The 20,711-nt window shown below is 37.2% G+C and overlaps 1 long non-coding RNA gene across 1 annotated transcript; it reads right to left on the reverse strand.

Annotated features, from left to right (window-relative positions):
* Positions 1-218: 218 nt before the first annotated feature.
* On the reverse strand, positions 219-8,053 carry LOC149160111 (uncharacterized). The gene is made up of 2 exons (XR_016261193.1): positions 7,750-8,053; positions 219-580 (listed from the first exon to the last, which is right to left on the reverse strand). It is a non-coding gene; the product is annotated as an uncharacterized LOC149160111 (long non-coding RNA).
* Between the last annotated feature and the right edge of the window lie 12,658 nt (positions 8,054-20,711).

Consider the following 20,711-nt stretch of genomic DNA (forward strand, 5'->3'; position numbering starts at 1 on the left):
CTAAGAAACTAATTTATGTTTGATGCCAATAATAATGATCCTAACCAGTCTGACTCTAATTTCAAGAAAAACTCAAACAAACCATGCCTGAAAATTTTGTTCAGTAAGTCTCCGCATAGAAGTCTTAAATGACGTCAATGTTTATTTATGTTGTAATGTCTAGTTGCAAAAAAAGAAACCAAAAAGCTACATTTCTAAGAGAAAAGAAACACATAAGCTAAATTTACAAAAGAAGAGAAATGTCAATTATGGTTGCAAAATACAAATCCAAAATCAAAAGCCTTAACGGAAGTCATGATAGCTTTGGCTCATATTGATTAGTTGTGTATTTCCACATTGTAGTCCTTGTTCCTTAAATTGTCTTACAACTTGGTTCTTTGCCTCTCTAACATTTCATATCTATCTATGAACCGGTCCACCTCATTATGTGGTATAATGCACTCCGTAGATTTTTCAAACCAATCATAACGGTGATTGGCAACATAGTCATAAACAACATCCCTTAGTGGAGTTGCAATAAGTTGGAAATTGCTGAGAATTGAATAGGGTAGTGGCAAATATGACAAAGCTTTCAATGCCGCTGTGAAAAATACTACAAAATTAAAGTTAGTGCTATCCAATTGACAAGAAAATAAAACTTTAACCAAGAATTCTGTGTATTCTTCTCCCTTTAGATGCAAAAATAATAAAACATCAACATCCCTTCAAAATATCTAATTAATTGCACTTAATTCAAAACAATTTAGTAAAAAATTGAAGTTGAACCACAAATTCTTCCAGACTTTCTGGCAAACCTCCGAGTGATAGTTGAAACAATACAATGAACACATTTTATAATAGTAAAATTAATTTATAGATGTTTACCAGCAAACGATTCACATCCAAAGTTTCATTACAGATCAAAAGGTGTTTGTCTATTAGTTTCATTATAAACTTTTCATTCATTTAGGGAGAAAAAAAAAACATGAACATTTCGAATTTGTAAGGCAAATGAATCAATAAAGTTTTAAACATATCAAACAAGGGCTGCCTAGGGAGATGAATTTTCTCCTAAATAACTTCATCCCTGCTCAAGTTTATAATGATAGCATCTTTTACCAATCACAAATTGACAACCCAACTACTTGGCATCCTAATTCCAAATGACCAGCCACAGATCTAAGGTGGTTTTGTACGCAGCAAGAGGAGGCTTTTACATGCAGCAAGAGGAGGCTCTTATATGCAGCAAGGGTAGGATTTAATCAACAGTCAAGAGGAGCTTCTATATGTTGTCTTAAAGGAGATCAAGCTGCAATGAAGAGAGGCTTCTATACGCAGTCCAAAGGTGCCCTAGCCGCAGTCAAAAGGAAGCTTAGATGCTGTCAAGAGAAGCCAAACATGCAGCAAAAGGTAGTCACTATTCCGCAGCCAGAAAAGGAGAGACCCTAGCTACAGCCAGAGGGACCTTAACACAACAAAAAAGCATCAAAGAATAATGATCAGATTGTTGTAGGTGACAGCACAGTGATAGAGATTGTTCCAGGTTTGAGTTAAAGACTGACTGCAAGGAATAAGAACCACAATCATAAGGTGAGGTTGTGTGTTGAAGAAGTCTGCCCTCAGACTTAAATTGGATCTACGTAGGGCTAATTTCATATGCAGATTGGGTGCTAGGATTAAGACGAGTTCTTGCAGTCACATAATAATGCATTGGTGATGTTTGTGTAACTCTCTTGAGGACATTTACTACATTGTTGTTTATGTTTATGTTCTATCTGCATTTGATTATCATGCTAATGTGATTGTTAATATGGATATTGATATTGGGCTTATACGAAATTTGAAGTAAATTGCTCTTAGCATAGAACATACCGAAATTTAACACTTACATATGTGGAGGCATTTGTTCTGGTCACTTGAAGTATTAATTTCAAGGTTTCAAAATCAACAAGTAACCTAAATTTCAAACCAGCATATGATCATAGCCTTTTCAGATATTGTAATAGAAGTAGATGGTGCAGATTACTCTCGACTTTCACCTTGTAGAGGACTAGGATAAGCAATAGGGTAGACATTGTTCTCAAGGGATTTTTGCATTATTTTGTTACTGTTTTAAGCCTTGAAATTGACAATTTTGTTTGCTAGTATATTCTTGACAACCTTAGATGATAATGTCAGTCCACGATAGAGCCACAATGATTTGGCTTGATTCACTTGTTACTTGCAAGAAAGGTCTGTTATTAGAGTTTGATAAGGACAATGTTGATGACCAAATGAATGAAACCACCATTGAAAGAGATCTAGAATTGGATAAAAGATTTGAAGGGTTTGCAAATATTTTGCAGCTGAATCCAAGGTTATATATGGTGTACTTCGAGGGCAGTCCCATCTATGAAGATTGTAAAATATCCATACACCTATGTTCTAGTAATGATAGCATCTATGAAAATTAGTCCAAGGAACATTTGTATACAGGATTTGAGCAGGATGGTGCTGCCACCAAAAGTGAATATTCTACCGAGAATGTTAGCTTGGAAAATGAGCAATGTGCTCCAGAGTCAGATCTTATTAATATATTACATGTGAATAGATTATATGTGATGCACAACTACATTTTTCACCCTGAGAATGGTGTCATCAATCTACAATATGGTGATAAATTTCCTTTATACCCGAAAATGGAAATGAATGTAATGAAGTTGATGGCATTTCTTACCGTCCAAATTCATGCACAGAATTTAAAGAAGGTGATAATATTGATTACCGGGATGAAATTTTCTCTAAAGAAATAAAGTTACAGCAAATTGGACACATAGAGGATGATTTTCATCATGATCTGGTCAATTTCAAAGGGACAGACCTAGTTGAGCAGGCAGGTTTGCAACCTGTTGGAGGGACAACATTAGAAACAAAATGTGCGACTCACAGCCCTACAAAACGGATGTATGGTAATACATGGTCTCATCAAAATGACATCAACTTGAATTGATTCCCAGGTCAGAAAATGTTGGTCTTGAAAATTGTATATTGAATGTTAAGGCCGCAAAATTTGAAGACATATCCCTTTTTTGCACGTGATGAACAAATAGGAAAATTAGGATAGAAGGATGAGAATACTGGTGATATTGGCGACTATATAGCGTATATTTAGTGGCAATAGAAAAATAAAATTTTCAAATCTTACATGGTATAAAAAAAAAAAATGAAATTGGAATCTAATACCCATTCCCTGATTTTCCTTTAATAAATAATTAATAATTGGTATCCTTTGTGCACTAAATAAGGAATGGAAGCGATGAATTCTCCAAGCTCCTAGAATCATACTTATGTGTCAATAATAAAAGAAATTTGTTTCTAGATTTACGGCTCCTTTTGAAGAAGACTGTAGACACGTGAAATTCCTACTTTTGCAGTAGTGGCTATATTCAAGTTATGTTACTATTTATATCTCCCAACATACTCATTATTTAAAAATTTTTCTTATTTCTAGAGGAGAAATAAAACAAATATTATTTAATTGATATTTTCTTAACTATTTGAACTCCCTGAATGAGTATGTTCATTAGATTTTGTAAAATTCTAGGTGTTTTTTGAAAATATACACCTTTAAATATAATAGGTATGCTTTAGAAGTAGTATGGCTTTTTGAGAGTACTGGCAGCTGGGAAAATTTCATTTTAGTTTCAAGATGCATTTAGCTCCTACCCTATTTTGACGTAATCTTGTGCTCCAAATGCATAATTTCTTTTAATATGAAGTTCTCGTTACAGTTAGACAAGCAAACAAAAAACTCATGAGATAGTTTTCAAGATTTGCATATGTCATTGGCATCCTAATCTGAAACGCAACCTTCAGTACAAAGGGAAAAGGAAGATGTAGCCACTTAAAAGTCTGATTAATTATTAAAGCCAGTCATCATCAGTCATAATCATAATAAAGGGCTCACTTTTAACATTTTGTTGAATAATTAACTTCTTGTGGAAATGCTTTCTTTGTTTTTGGTTACTTCTGGGGACTATGTTTTCTCCTCTTTTGTGTTGTTTCACTTGCGTAAAGAAAAGGGATAGTAAATTAGAACTTGAAACTTAAACTGTTGCTTGTAGACGATATAATCTAAAGGGTTGTTCATAGCAACACAAGGGCAAGGTACATTCGAAAGTAGTGGACCTCGAATATTGCTGACCGTATAAAGCATTGTACAAGCACAACAAAATATTTTATAAGTAGCACTCAATCCATTGAAGGGAGAAGTCACCATGGGTAAAAAAAAATATGCAGGGGAAGTTGCCAGATCTCATGGAGGGAAGAATTGTACATGCTGGTGATTTGAGGAACATATATATAAGTCTCAGAGATGATGTGAAGAAAATGGACACATGTTGGCAGCTGATAGATTCTCAGAATGAAAGGAGCATGCATGGGAATCTCTCAAATTCTGAGGAACAAAGGGGCATATGTGAGGAGTGTTTGAAATCTGGTAACCAAAGCAGCAGTAGCAGTCATGGTAATGTCTTGGTTGCTAAGAAACAGCATGGCATGTTTGGGGAGCTCGTTCTGGCAGTCAAAGGAGCATACCATCAAAACTCTCAAGTTTCAGGGATCAAGGTTGCATATATGAAGTTAGGAGCCAAAGTGACACGCATTGGAAGCCCTTGAATGGTAGGAAGCAAATGTGCATGCATATGAAATCCTTACATGCAAAGCTGCTACATGGTACTAATCAAAGCAATGTACATGGAATGCACATCAATGTTGTGGAACATAATAGTGTGGATGAGAAGCTTTTCCAATTGAGTGATAAAATTAACTCATGGGTGAAGCTCTTGAATGCCGAGAAATTGCAGAGCATGGACAATAAGACATTGGATGCTAGTGATATAAACAGCAGGAAGTTTTCAAATGCTGTGGAGCAAATGATCATACTATCACATGTGGGAGAACAAAGGAGAATATAAGATAAGTTGTCACATCATGGAAATCATAGGAGATTCAATGAGAAACTATCGCATGCTGATGAGCTAAAGTGAATCTTGAGCCAATATCAATTGTAATATATAAAAAAAAATTGTAACGCAGAGGGGAAGTGTCCAGGTAAAACTCCACGGCTTAAGACAAGGTGATTAGAGGAAAGGAGGCCAAGTATCCGGTGTTATGGTGTGTAACCTCATCCGTTGATAGCTCAACTAGCCTTTTTGCATTGAGTGCTAGCGAGCGTCAGGTAGAGGGTTGAATTCCCTGGGGAACTAACCCAGTGTTATCTTTGGGTGAACTAGCTCTCTAGTCTGCCAGCCCAAATGATAAATAATCCCTGATTTTCAGGTCACATTTCTATGCAAAGCTAATTGTTCTGAAATCAATTTCGAATGTTTTAGAAGTATGCAATTGAAGATGTTTGTTAGTGAAATGCATAGCGTCCAGTACGGGTTTATCTTGCAGGCTTGTGCCGACCGAAAAGCCCTTCAAGAAGGCAAGCTACTGCATAGCTATATGCTGAAACCTGGAACTATCGATGAGCTCATCACATTCTTATACAACAAACTTCTGATCATGTACACAAAGAGTGGCGAAATCGGAGATGCACGCCTAGTGTTTGACAAAATACCAATGTGAAACTTATTCTCATGGACTGACATGATTGAAGGTTATGCGAGGCTGAGCCATTGGAACAGAGCACTCGCACTCTTTTCCCAAATGCACAAGGCAGACGTTCTTCCTGACAGTTTCATATTCCCAGTAATTATCAAGGTTATGCCAAAATATATATATATATATATATAAATCTGTGCAACATCTTACAGGTAGCCATAAAGTCGAATGGCTTTAAAGATGGCAAAACAGACAACATCTCTTACGCTTCTCGGATAGGGAGAAAGTCTCACAATTCAGGAATGTGTAAATATGGAAAAAAAAACTAGATACAAAAGTCCAACAGACTATTAAACGATGAAATACATAGGAATTCTGTAGAGCCGCATGTAATTGGAAAGCTCGATGATCTAGTAGGAGGCAGGCATATTGATGAGATGCATACAGGCAAGGTGGGCAGGAAAGTTTTGGTGGCGCAGTTAGAACAACAAGGGATCTTCTTCCTTTTCAGGCAAGGGAAATAATTAGAAGGATCCAAGATAAGAGGATTACTGCTTGCCCAGAAGCTTTGTTTCTTGAGTGTGTTGCAGTTACTCCAATTTTTCACCGCATAAAAGAGAAATATCACACAATAAGCAATGGGCTATGGATAAAATTTGATGAGAGAATAACCAGTGCACGGTCTTAATAATGCAATCCTCCACCCAACAACCTTGCATCACAACACACTCTCGATCACAACAGCCCCGAATCCTACCACAGGAGCCCAAACCAAATAAGTAGCCATAATAAACTAAGCGCTCTCCAAAATTAGCATTCCAGTCACCTATACCCTCTTGGAAAAAAAAAAAAACAGAACAGAAGAGAGAACCACAACAAACAAAATACTTAAGATATTCTAAGACACGGACCACTGTGCCCTCAATTACTTGTTAGATATCAATGGCATCGAGAAGCAAACACTGTTTCCCTGCATCAAGGGTTTTGGAAGACTAATCACAAGATCAGTAGCCAAGGTGGCTCCACACCTAATCCAAGACCTCTAAATGTATTAACGACTAGACAACCTTTAAAGATGCCAATCACTCGATAAATCCCAAGGTTGAGAAAGGCTAATCACAAGATCATCAACCAAGGAAAGGATCGATACCCACTTATCCAAGACACTTATAAGCCACTACAGACCTCAGGCCACCTGGTATATACTTTCCAAAGATTCCACCTAGGTTCTATTTTCTTGACAATGACGTATCGAACTCTTGAACGCTAAACGGTCTCACACTTAACCAAACTGAAACCATAAACACAAAGCATTGCGCCAGAGCAACGCAGTTTGCAGGCCATTAAAACACCATTTCCCATTTAAGAAAAGCTTGAAAACCCCTAACACCATAAAGAATAGCAGATCAGTTTCTAATACAGCCATTCGCACCAAGCATTTTTGCCAACAACCCGAAAATCTGCCTAGCGGGGGTTCGTATGCCGCTGGATCTGTGTGCCGACATGGTGTACAAGCACCGTCCCGGTAAAGAGAGGGTGTATTTTCTTCGACCTTTACAAAACCTAGGTTCTGCAACAGAAATATCTGAAAAAAAATGGATCTCGAACAAAAACTTCATAGGAAATGCATAGAATTAAAACGGCAGGTTTAAGGGATGAAACTATTGGCAACGTTGACAGAAGGAGGTGAAGATGAAACTCCGTTGCAAGTCAAACTTGATGGTGTTGCAACAATCATTGGCAAGATAAGTTTAACTTTTCTGTAGTTACATTCATTGTCTTAACATGAAGGATGATTGTGGAGAAGGTAATCAGTCACCAATCATGGTCGAGTTGATGCACTTCGTATTGTGAATTTTTTTTTGTTGCAACTACAGTGACAATCATTGTAGTTGCAATTCCAGAGGTTTAGCCACAACTCCAGAGGTTTTTCCATTGGCTGTGACATTAAGCTTTCAAGGTCCAGATTTTGAACCTAGGCTCTGATACCATGTGTAAGAGCCCTATCCTAAGGTCTGCTAATGGATCTAATTTTACTGAATTAAATAAGACAAGAGGTGATAACTTACTTACTTACAGGGCTTTTAAACAAACAAAATTTTGTCATTTACATTATAATCAACATAAATTATGGTGTGCATTCCATTGATATCAACTTAACAAGAGTAGTCCATGGAAAAATACCTGTTCCGGCGGTTGATGACGATACCTTTGTCTGATAGCTCCAGCTGACGCTCCTTCTCGCCGACCCAACCGGATTTACCTCCCAGCCAACTAGGAAATAAATTCCTAGCCCAGGAAACCTCCACAGGTTCCCTAGCCCTCCGTGCCCAAGTCCAACCAGATATAGTGTGTCCTCAAGAAGAATGTGCAAAACTAGAAAATGATACTTTCCTCCTCTCAAACCCAAGAAACCTCCACAGGTTTCCAAGGTCTCCCAAAAATCATAACAAGGCCAAACAATCACAACCAACCCCCACAATCCTAAGCAAAACTCCAACTCCCCCTCTTCTTCCTTCCCCCTTCCCTTTTATACCCTCTTTCCTCAACCACCTCTCATTAATGTCTTTAACTCTCACCCATCCTTGGTTGACTTCTCTTCCAAGCTAGAGTACATTTGGAATTGTGATATGAATTTAAAATTGAGAATTTAATGGGGAAGTAAATTTGGGAATGTGAAGTGGTTGACTTCTCTTCCAAGCTAGAGTACATTTGGAATTGTGATATGAATTTAAAATTGAGAATTTAATGGGGAAGTACATTTGGGAATGTGAAGTGTAATTACATGGGGAGGACCATGTCTCCTCCTTAGTAAATGTGAGGGTACATTGGGGAATGTGAAATGAATAAATATATATTGATGATAAGATGGAGAGGACTTTGTCTTCTCCTCATTAAATGTGAGGGTACATTGGGGTGTGTGAATGAATAAATATATATTGATGATAAGATGGAGAGGACTTTGTCTTCTCCTTATTAAATGTGAGGGTACATTGGGGTGTGTGAATGAATAAATATACTTTGAATTAATGGAAGGAGACCATATCCTACACAATATTCAATTTGAGAAGGTAAGTGGGGAATTTGAATAATGGAAATCATAAATTTATTTTAGACCAATATTCCTCAATATTTTCAGATAATGTAAATATTAACACAATTTGTAAGATAAGATTTAAGTGGGGCATTACATTTATAATATTATAAGCATTTTTTTCATCTAAAATAAAGTCTTTATATTCTGTAGTGAAAAACATACATTGTGCGAGCTTCAAAAACATGATTCAATCTTCATGTATGAAATAAGTCTATAAGATGATAACCAAAAAGATATCTTATTACTCTTTGGACAACATGATGTGATGGGATTGTTTACATATATAGTTACAAAGATAGCAATAAGTAAGACAAAAAAACTAGATATGGTGGGCAACAACCTCTATATTATTATTCATGTACTCTTGGTATTGTTTCATTTGTGGAATGAGTTGGAGAGCTCATTTGCTAGCGTATTGAATTCACGATATATATGGTTGCAAGAGAATAAATACAACCTATTTGAACCATGTTTGATACTATGTAAAATGGGAGCCCAATGAGGGGCCACTATGTCCACGGTTGCAAACCCCATTCACAAAAAGTTTTGAAACGCCAAAAATTTGTAGGCGCTTGACATATTTCTCGTTGGCCACATAAACGAGAGCCCAAAGAGTTGAAAAAGAGGAAAATGGTTAAAAGAGGGTTGAAATGATCACCCTTTTTGAGGGATTAGTGCCTAGTTCACTTGGGGATATGAATTCAAGGATAATGATGAGTAAGAACTTGGTTTCTTGATTAAGGAGGCCCATAAAGTCAACTTCGTCCAATGTTGAGAGAAAGAAAAGAAAAGTGACCTTCAAGCATTTATACTTCAAAGAAAATGATGCAAGTTTCTCGAGATAAATAAATCTCTAGGACATTTCATTCATATAACATTGGCCCATACATTAAATTAGCTAAAACATGCTCAATTCCACATTTCGATAATGCAAAGACTAGCCCTAATTTTTAGCAGTATGCAGCAACAAGAATAATAGCATCAATTTTTTTTTACAACGCTATAGAGTATATCCAACCAACATTTCATTTACTCAATAAACCTCCGAGACAAGAGAAATAACCCAAATCCATACATCAAAATTCATCCATCTCCAAAAATATCCACCAAGGAAAAAGTGCGAAAATTCTCTATGATTAGAGAGATCCCAAGTCAAGTGATGATACAAATGAATGTATCTAACATCAATATATAGCCTCCTAAGGAGTTCGAATTAGCCTATGGACCCATAATGATAAAATAATGTGCAAATAATAACCCTTAATGGTGATGGGCCCACCATACTAGCTGATAATGTAAAAACAAGCCTCACAAGGGGCCAAATAATGAGGTATGCATGTCGTAGGGCCCTCCAAAGGCTCAATAACACCCTGAAGTGCCATATTGAGGAATAAATTCCTCGGAATATGATGGAAAAGGGAGTGGCCCCTTGTTCTCCAAGTAGTAGACATGTGGTGCTTTAAGTGGGTCTGTGGGCACACCAATGACCCCATGGGACTCCATCTGAATCGAAGATGTTTGTAGATCCTCTGCAATGGTCTAGGTGGTGCAATGAATGTTGCCATGACATCGTACAAGTGTTGGGACACCTGCCAAGAGTGTGAGGCTCTTGTGGCGGTCTGCTAGGCATAGTGTACCAATCATGTCACCATCGTCCCAAAAGTGGATCGCTAGTAGTCTCTAAACATCCATGAAGATCTGTGGAGTGTTGTCTGTTGTTGTGGAGGCCCATGGCTCTCTATGCACACCCTACATGTGCTAATGTGGACCTCTGGGGGTCAGGATCCCATATAGGGAAGCCAAACCCAAATGGAAACCACTTGCAATCCTGCATAAGATCCAATGTGTCCCCTAGGCTTCCAGTATAATAAGTTATTAGAATAATCGGGTAAAGGAGCTTACAAACCATCGATAACAAAGTGGTCACTTCATAATGGTATGCCCTTCCATAGTGGTCTTTGGCATGTGCTAGTGTCTCCAAACTCCAGAGGGGGTTAGCCAAGTACTTTATTAGGTGGTTTCAGCCTTAGAAGGAATAGTATGCCCAAAGTACACCCTTATAATGGGGGTGGCAAGTGACAAATAGGTGAGACGGAATAGGCAATGAGAGGGGCAACCCTTAGCCACATAATGGGGCATAGGGGTATCTAGATAAAGGGAAGCCCACACCTGGGTATATAATGTATAGGAGGGAGAAGTCATGGTACATGAGGTGCCCCGACCTTGATTTTTCCACCCTTCTTTATATGTCTTTCGCCTTTTATGAATTTTGTTTAATTAACTGCTCGGGGCTCAAAGGACAAGAGCATGATGTGTATAATATAGTAGTGATTACCCCTTTTGAGGTAGGGTAGTTCATTGCCCTCTAGGGGTTGAGACAATCATGGGTTCCTGAATGATAGAGGAGGCTCATTTAGGGTCTATGGAACCAGGGTGATGGCCATGGTTGGTAGAGCTCATGTAATGGCTTTTGCCCACGTGCTAATTATTTTTGTCTTGGCCATCTTTTGCATTTTGTGGTACAATTTCTTGTTAAATGTGGCCATTTATGCTTTTCACATTTTCTTTCAATTGCTTCAACCTCCAGGGCATCACTCTAAGCCTGACCCAAGGTGCGGGAAATGGGCTAGGGAGGCTAGCCCTATGTGGGCCCAGAATGGGAATGTGGACCCAGGTGGGAGAAAAGATAAATGGGGGTATAGTGAGTGGAAAGGGAGTGATATGTGCGGATAAAGGAGCAAAACCACGCACCCAAAGTCAGGGTTTCCCAAGTAATACCACCCTAGAACCAAATGGTCAATAAAGGAGATCTCACGGGACTAATATCCAAGAGTAACAACCAAAAGAGATCAAGGGGCGGGAGCACAGACTAAGCCCACTCTTTCCACCAAATCCCCCCATCAATCCACACCCAAAAGTATCCATGTTAAACCCAATACTCAATTACTAAATGACAAGACATACCTTTAGATTCAGGAGGCCCACCTTCAAACATACGATCAATACAGGTGGGTGAGGAACCACGTGGTTGGCTCAGGTGCTAGAGAAATGGCACAACGAGCTAGTAGGAGGCATCAAAGGGTTGCTCGTTGTCGGTTGAGGCTCATCATGAAGAAAAAATTATCCTAGGGATATCACCCACAAAGTGGTGGGTAACAATTTTCACTGGCTAAGGCACAAGCCAGAAGACCTTTCATCGCTACATTTTCAAACATTATTTGCTTCTAGTTGTTGAATTTTGACAAAAATTATAGATCTTTCTTGACGAAAGGTCAAATGCTTTATTTTTTTAAGAAGTATAATTCGAAGGTAGAAGAAGAATGCAGCACGAAAATAGGCATTATCTAACTGGCCTAGATCCATCTTAACTCCGGATCTACGAAGCATCGAGAGGAATCAAATATCTTTTCATTCTAAAAGAGGTTTGCATATCAAGAGATTTGATCCCTTGCGGAGCTTGGTAGATCTGGAGTTAAGATGGATCTAGGGTGGTTTAATTTTCCCCTTTAAATAAGCTACATTCCACATGAATACCATGGGTTCTCAATACCATGGGCCATTTTTAATTTTATTATTATTTTATTTGTATAGGGTTATTTTTATTTTTATTTTTTTATCGAGTTAAAATATTTACATTACATTACATTAATCTTTTTCTTTAATTTTAATTTTATTTTTATGTAATTTGACTTGGTCAAAATGTTAAACATCACATTACAACATCTCTACCGCGTTGGGCTGGAGAGCGTCTCTCGGCGCAATTATATAATGGAGAACATTTTGACTTGTTTTCTGACTTGTGTAAGAAAGAGGGAATTTGGAGGCAAAAAAGTGATGGTATGGGGAGTAACTGAGTCATATACATGACAAATAAGATGATACAGGGAAAAGCAGTTCCAAATAGATATTAAATTTAAATGATGCACATAAACATATATTTGTTGAATAGGAGTCCCACAGGAGAAGTAATACAGGCCATCACTATGGAGGCATGGTTTAGGGAGAAACCAAAGGTAAACCATTTTAAAAACCTTAGTTTAGCTGCTTATGATGATTCCACAAATAGAAAAATTCATAATTGTTATTTGTTGGATATGTAAACCATGAAAAGCATATAGGTTTTTGGAACCTTGCATAAATAAGCTTATTGCGAGTAGAGATGTGTGAATCAGTGAAATTTTAGATTTAAATCAGGTTGACAATGGCCACAGTTTGAATTTGAAAAAAATCAATTCATCAGCAACAAGGACAAGTGCAAAATATTGCGCAGTCATTAGAGGATAATATGCAAGTACCACAGAAGAGGAAGATGCCAAGAATTCTTCAGGAGAAGCATGAAAAGCTTTTAACTCAGATTGTCAAGCAAAGAAGAACGGGATTAAAAGGTTTGAAGAAAGAGGAGCTTCCACAGGCCAGTAATGGAGCAAATAAAAGGTTGGATAGTGAACGTGAGCATTATGTTAAGCAGTTGTTTTATGTGGCGTGTATTGATTTTTCTGTTGTCTCAAATCTCGAGGAATGTCGGGCTCATAAATACGAGGGTGAGTGCAGGAAAGTACTCATGGTTCCTACAGTGAAACCAAAGGCTTCTATAGCAGAAGTAGTTTTGTCCAGGGTAGAACCATTATAATTTGGCTTGCCAAGAAAAGAGTTGTAGAGAGCTACAAATTATAGATGTAGGGTCATCCAAACGAGGTACAGTTTGGAGGTATGGATCAGCCAAAGGAGGAGCAACATGCAGATGTGGATGATCGCTACAGGTTATGGAAGGCTCTAGAAGCTTGGTTGGTATTATTGAAACCTTGATATAAAGGTGTAGAATAGGACAATTTTTTAAAAGGAAATCAACCTCTTCATCTGTGGTATGTGAACTAACATTTTCGGCCAACATTGGCTCTTATCCGAATAAGGATTCAATAGTTGGTCAGATGGTTAGTGCCATGATTTACTTTGCAGTCAACCATGCCAGTTAGATGTCATGTAGTCAACATTTATTCTCATTTGGTGATAGCCTTGAAATATGATATTTGGAGTGCATTTGATAGGTAGACTGCAAAAAATTGAAATCTTTGACACGTTTGTTCAAGGTAGTTTGTATACTAGGACAAAATTTTGTTTCCGTGTGACCATTAAAGGAGGGTGTTATTACTATTAATGTGATCTATGTCATAAGAAAGAGACTTAAGCTATTTTAAATTAAGTCACATGTCATTAATGTTTTTCAATGGTAAATTTTTGGGCATTGGGGTTGGCTCCGGAAATATAATTCATCCTGCTCTCCAGCTAGTAAGCGAGAATGAGAGTGCTGGTATCTTGCATGCCCCATACTAATATCCACAAACAACAACGAGCTCACACGTACATACCCTACCCCCCTCCGGATTTTAACATGTGACCTCCAGGGAGAAAAACCATGTTCTTAACTGTTAGGCCCACTCAGGTGTACACGGGTCGTTAACGTTGTTAACACATATTTATAATTAGGTCATGTTTTAAATTAAGAAGATGGTTGTACAAGGATTGACGTACGAGCATTGTCTCCCTTTATGCATTGACATTTACCATATTAAATGTTTCACACAGTAATCCCTCATTTTTGGCTCATATCAATGCATCATTGTTATACCCTAAGTCACAGGACACAGCCCTTAAGGGTCCCATGTCTCGTATCCCGCATGTTGGACATGACACAACCCATAAAATGTGTCCGACATGTTTTTCAATGTGTCCTAAAATTAGGACACGTGTTTGGGTCGTGTTGGATATGTACCCTAAAGTGTCCCGATTTTAGGACATGTGTCCCACTAAAATCCCAAAGTAAAAAGCATCGCGTCTTGATTTTTTTTCATTTTTTCTATTAATTTCATGTCTATTCGTGAGAGGAATACTGTCGAGCATGAGACTATCATCGACTCGTAGGCGAATAGAGGGATTTGTGGGCGGATTTTCACACAGTAAAACAGATCTGGACACTACATACTTAATCGTGGCCCGTGGGTTCACATTGGCATCTGACAGTGGCAGCTTGTAGTGCAACAACCTACAAGGAGATCACTCAAATAGGTAAAATAATAGTTTAATAAATTATAGCAGCAGCCTTCAAGTGATTGGTGGCTCCAAACTTTTCGCTGCTCGACACCCATATTTTCCATAACCGGTAGCATCTATAATGATGGGTCGACTCCACCTAAGCGTATATTGCTTGGAATATGGACATGAACCATAAATTTGCCCCCATTAAAATTTTGATTGCTCCGAGTATGAGTTTAAGTTATAACAGCCATCATGATTCGTTTTTATGATTGAAAGGATAATCATGATATATTTTATTTTTACACAAGTGTATGTATTAAAAATTAAAAATATACACAGATGTTTGTATGGCATAGCCACATACGTAAGATTCAAGATATCATCATGATTGATATCTATAAATGTTCTAATTTCTAAAAAATATGGATCAGGCACTATATTTCGGTATTATATATATATATATATATATATATATATATATATATATAAAACATGTCCCCTGTGTCCTACTTTTGGGGCTGCCATGTCTCGTGTCAAATACTCGTATTTACGTGTCCTCTATGTCCCATGTCCTCATGTCATGTGACTTAGGTTATACCAGATCATAAAAATTCTTGGAACTTCATCTTGTGCCCTCTACTTTGGCAAGCTTGTTCTAGAGTTTGATTAGATAAACTTTGCTTGCAATCTCGTACATCTTACTGTATATTTTCTACCATAATACGAATTCTCCTATTCAAAACTCAACTCCTCTAGGTTCCAAAGGAAAGATTGTGACACAATAAACATAGTAGTTAGATCTCACACTCTTGCTCTAATTGTTAAGGTAGGTAAAGGAAAGGCTCTGTTGATGTCATGATGGTTGTCTATGTACTCTACAAAGGGAAGGCAATGGCCTTCTTTCCAGTAGCAGTAAGTATCAGTTTTCTTAAAAAACAAAATCTTGTGAAAATTCATCTCAAGTACTGACCTAATTCAACAACAACATATTAGTGCCTAATTCTACCAACGGGATCATGGTCCAGGATTCAGCAGTGAAGATAGTGGCTTGTCATGCCATCCACCAAGGGTGAATTCCAATAGAGGCATGAATAAGTGGTTGGGAATAGGGTAAGTCCTAGATGATTTTAGGAAAACAGTAACTGTTAGGGAAGAGTATTGCTTGTGATACACTAGTGAATAATTGTTTGCTCTTTGAGGACCTGCCCATGCAAACTGGCCAGTTGTTGTCACTAAGGTATTCAGATCAATTGTAATACTTGGAGTTTAAGAAAGTACTTTCAAAATAAACAAAAACGGTGTAGTTCATGTACAAATATAAAGGTTAAGTGGATAAAAGAGCTTAATAGAGAGAACAAAGTCGAAATCATTATCCACACCATCCTCTCAGCATGCTTTATCCCAAGGACAAAAATCACATCACCATGCTACCAATCTGATATCATATGATCTGGTGCAAGTACAATCTTTAGGTGTATTCTAATAGTCAAATTCTACGAGAAGGCGCCTGAATCAATGAAATTACAATTACCAAAAGAACATGGCGGCGTATAATCAGGGAGACTGGAAACCCACCTGCATTTTATAGTTATCTAGAAAATCATAAAATTTTAACATCAATGCTCATTTGTATGCTAATTGCACTTATGTTTTCTTGACTGTGTTTCCACCTCATTATAAAAACGAAATGACCTTTGAAAGCATTCTAGGCCACTGCAGTCTATTTTGAATTCCACTAAATGCAAGCTCAGAATCAACAAGATCTAAAAGCCGTGAAAAAAGGGACTATGGTTGTAAAATACATAGAATACAAACGAATCCATGCAAATAACATCTGCAGTTAATCCACCCTAGCTACCACAATTTGTATCAGATTAAAAGAGCATATCTATATCCATGTGAAACCCTAAGTAAAAACGAAGATAGATACGAAAATCTTACCAGTCCTGTAAAACACGGCCAAAGACAGAAGCGAATAGCTGCAAATAGAAAAGTATATAACTTGAATGGAAAATTCCCACGGGAATCAATAGAAAATGTCGATAAATATAAACATCCTCAAAAGCGAATAGCTCACAGGAATTACCTGTATCGAAACGTCACATACATGTCACAGAAATGTGTTGGATTCTCTTTGACTCCTACCTTAACATTGTGATTAAGGTTAAGTTTAAATTTACTACTCCGTTGAGGAAAAATTTAATATAAACACTATGTTTATAATATTATAAGCATTTTTTCATCTAAAATAAAGTCTTTATATTTTTGTAGTGAAAAACACACATTGTGCGAGCTTCAAAAACATGATTCAATCTTCATGTATGAAATCAGTCTATAAGTTGATAACCAAAAAGATATCTTATTACTTTTTGTATAGCATGATGTGATGGGATTGTTTACATTTATAGTTACAAAGATAGCAATAAGTAAGACAAAAAAACTAGATATGGTGCGCAACGACCTCTATATTATTATTCATGTACTCTTGGTATTCTTTCATTTGTGGAATGAGTTGGAGAGCTCATTTGATAGGGTATTGAATTCACGGTTTATATGGTTGCAAGAGAATAAGTACGACCTATTTAAAACATTTTTGATACTATGTAAAATGGGAGCCAAATGAGGGGCCACTATGTCCACGGTTGCAAACCCCATTCACAAAAAGTTTTGAAACCCCAAAAATTTGTAGGTGCTTGACATATTTCTCATTGGCCACATAGACGAGAACCCAAAGAGTTGAAAATTCAGCTCTCATGTTTGTGCCCCGACCTGGAGCATATTTGATATGTAAAAAATGATGTTCATCTAAGAATAACACGACACCAGCGCCACAAATATGGCGGTCTCCTTGGCTAGCCCCATCAAAGAATCCCAAGGGGATTGAATGATCTAAAGGGGTCATTCTTGAAACATGTATCTTCTTACCTTTTACTTCAACTTTGAAAAAATTAACAGTGAACTCCATCGACCCCATCACCACTTCAGTCAGGATATGTGTATTTTGAAAAAAAGCCATATTTTTTAGCCACCATATCAAGTGAATAAGCACAACATGAAAGGATAGACATGTCGAAACTACATAAACATCAACCCAACCTTGAATGCAATTAATCAAAGAATCTTTGTCCCAGGTTGTCATAGAAGGATAGAACATAGACTTAGCCAAATTCCATACTTTTCAGGTGTATTGATAGGAGATAAATAAACGATATACAGTTTCTTCATTTGATTTACAAAGGGGCCACTGACTAGGACAAATCCATCCCATTTTTGATATAGTTGTCTCAAGTGAGGAGCTTGTTGGAAAAGGCCAACCACAATGCTAAGTTTCACTTGATGAGCCCCTTGTGCTTCCACGAGTACCTCCGCAACCACTCAAGTATTGTGTTCAGTTGATTCTCCATGAGACCCTAATATCTGAGCTTAGCCAAGAAAAATCTAGTTGAACTATTTTTTTACCATATCACTTGATTATCATTATCAATGGAAGGTATGATCATTGTCGAGACTAGAAGCTCCATGAAATTTGTTCATTCCTTAGCCTCCAATCTGGGCAAACCCATATCATGGGCAAGTTTCCATGCCCCAGTTCCCCACTCACTATCATTCTAAGCTTTTGTATTAGCTAGGAAAAATATCCCAAATCTACGGAGGGATGAAATAGTATTATTAGATAATGAATAATATTCCCTTGCTCCTACCCATGGGTCTGTCCAACTCTAACACTTTGTCCATCCTCAATTTTCCAAGCAATCTAGTGCCTGATAATAGGAAAGACACTTGAAAGGGCACGCCACACAATTAAACAATTTGCTACCAATTTCTTGGTATGCCTAATCCATTCAATCTTAGTTTTATCCCCAAAATATTTGTCTTTGAGAACCTTATTGAACAGGCTTCTATTATTTGAAAGTCGCCACAAACTTTTAGCGATAAAGGCTTTGCTGAAAAGAGCCAGGTTTTTCAACCCCCAACCTCCTAAAGATTTGGGCTTAACAATGGCTTTCCAACTTGCTAAAGGGACACCATCCGAGGATTCGTTTTCCAACCATAGAAATTTAAAGCTCAAACTCTTAATCTTGTTCATAACACATTTTAAAATGTCCTCTATTGATGTCTAATACATAGGTATTGCTTCCAATATTGACTTAACAAGAGCTAGATGGCCACCTCTAGACAATAATTGATTAGTCTAAATGTTTATTATAGCCTTCACTTTTTTCATCAGCCATGACTAGTCAAAGTACGTAAGGCCATCTTGTGTGTCTTTGATTTGAAACGGAAAAGTGAGCATTGGAAAGGTTTTGACTGTTGTTGAAATGTTACTGTATGAGATTGTAGACTTTTCCAGAATGATCATCATACATGTTACAAGATCGAATGAATCAAGAATCCTTTTCATTATTGAAATGCTCATCATCGATCCTTCCAGAAAAATGAGAATATTGTCCACAAACTGTAAGTGTGTCAGAAGAAAATGGTCTTAAACTTAAACCCTTTAAGCTCACCCGAGTTAATGGCCCTCTTGATTAGAACACTTAGAGCTTCGTCCACTAGAAAAAAGAGAAATGGGGGTAATAGACAACCTTGTCTTAGGCCCCTAGATGCCTTAGAGAAATGTGAAGGTCGACCATTTAATAATACTGCAAAACTCACCAATGAGATGCAAGAAAGAATCCAATTTATAGTCTTTAAACTCACACCCATTTGGATAAGACACAACCCGATAAAGGACCAGCTTACATGATCGTAAGTTTTTTAAAGATCAATTTTTAGAATGATAGTAAGAGAGTGTCACAAATTGAGAGACTGGAGGGTCTCCTACGCAAGGGTTACTGCATCATGGATTTGACAGTGTTGAAGGAACCTGAACTATTCCTCCAATATATAAGAACTTAGAAGTGGCTTCAATCTCAAAGAAATAATGATGGTGGCAATTTTGTAGATAACGTTGTTGTAACACCATCATCCCACATTTATTCAAGTTGTAGATTTTTATTGTAGATTCAAACTGCATATTGTGATATGTTAAAGCAATTGATTTGAATCTACTTTGCTCATCAACGGAAACAAAAATTGATTGATGAAATCACGAAGCAGAAAAGGAAGAATTCAATCACACATAACACATTAATTTTATGGGGAAAGCCTTAGTTAAAAACCCCTGTTATCTGTATATTGCATTAACCAAAAGATCTGAGAAGAAAATACAATGCTTGTTCAACCTGAACAATCTTTTCACAAGTACAATCTATCTCACTACTTCACAAACCAGCTCAAGCCAATACTTAGCCAAATTTGTTGCCTGTCAAGCCCCTACTTCCTTGTGTTGTTCCCTTGGGAATTAGCCCATATTTAATTAGGAAATTCTTCACTAATAACCGCGCAGTCCATCCATATGCCTTTCTTTGATTGCATGCATCACCGGTTTAATTTATATGATTTTACAACTGATAGTACATTGTCCCTGAACTCTAATCTCAACTCGCTCTTCCTCTAAACCGACATGCATGAGTTATTTTAGAGTGAATTATCAATTATTTGATTGATTACTGCATGTGAATTAAATCCAATTTAATTCACTTGACCACTCACTAGTTCCTCCAACAATTAGAACTGGTTTAACTGAATTTAACTCAGTTAAACTGAATTAAACAATTACAAGTCAATAATAACTCAACCTGGGCCCCTGAAATTTAGGGATCACTCTACATGACTCTAGATAGACTTGCAACTCAAATTTACCAACTAAGTCAACTTAACTTAGTTAAATTTTACAAGTTGTTATGATAATATAATTACAATTTAATTCCTAATTTAATTCAAGGACAAATTAAATTAGGATTTTCTTCTTGCTATTTTTAACACTCCCTCTCAACAAGAAAAGGATTATCTGCTACCTCGATCCTACCTCTGTGAAAATAAAATTTGCATATTGACAATGCCTTTGTGAAAATATTTGCATCCTGCTCCTCTGTAGGGATGTACTCCAACAACATGATTCTCCTCTACACAC

Source organism: Pinus tabuliformis, chromosome 5_2, assembly GCF_031772625.1.
Source record: "Pinus tabuliformis cultivar Carrire ecotype Pingquan chromosome 5_2, CPIR1, whole genome shotgun sequence".
Taxonomy (NCBI): Eukaryota; Viridiplantae; Streptophyta; class Pinopsida; order Pinales; family Pinaceae; genus Pinus; species Pinus tabuliformis.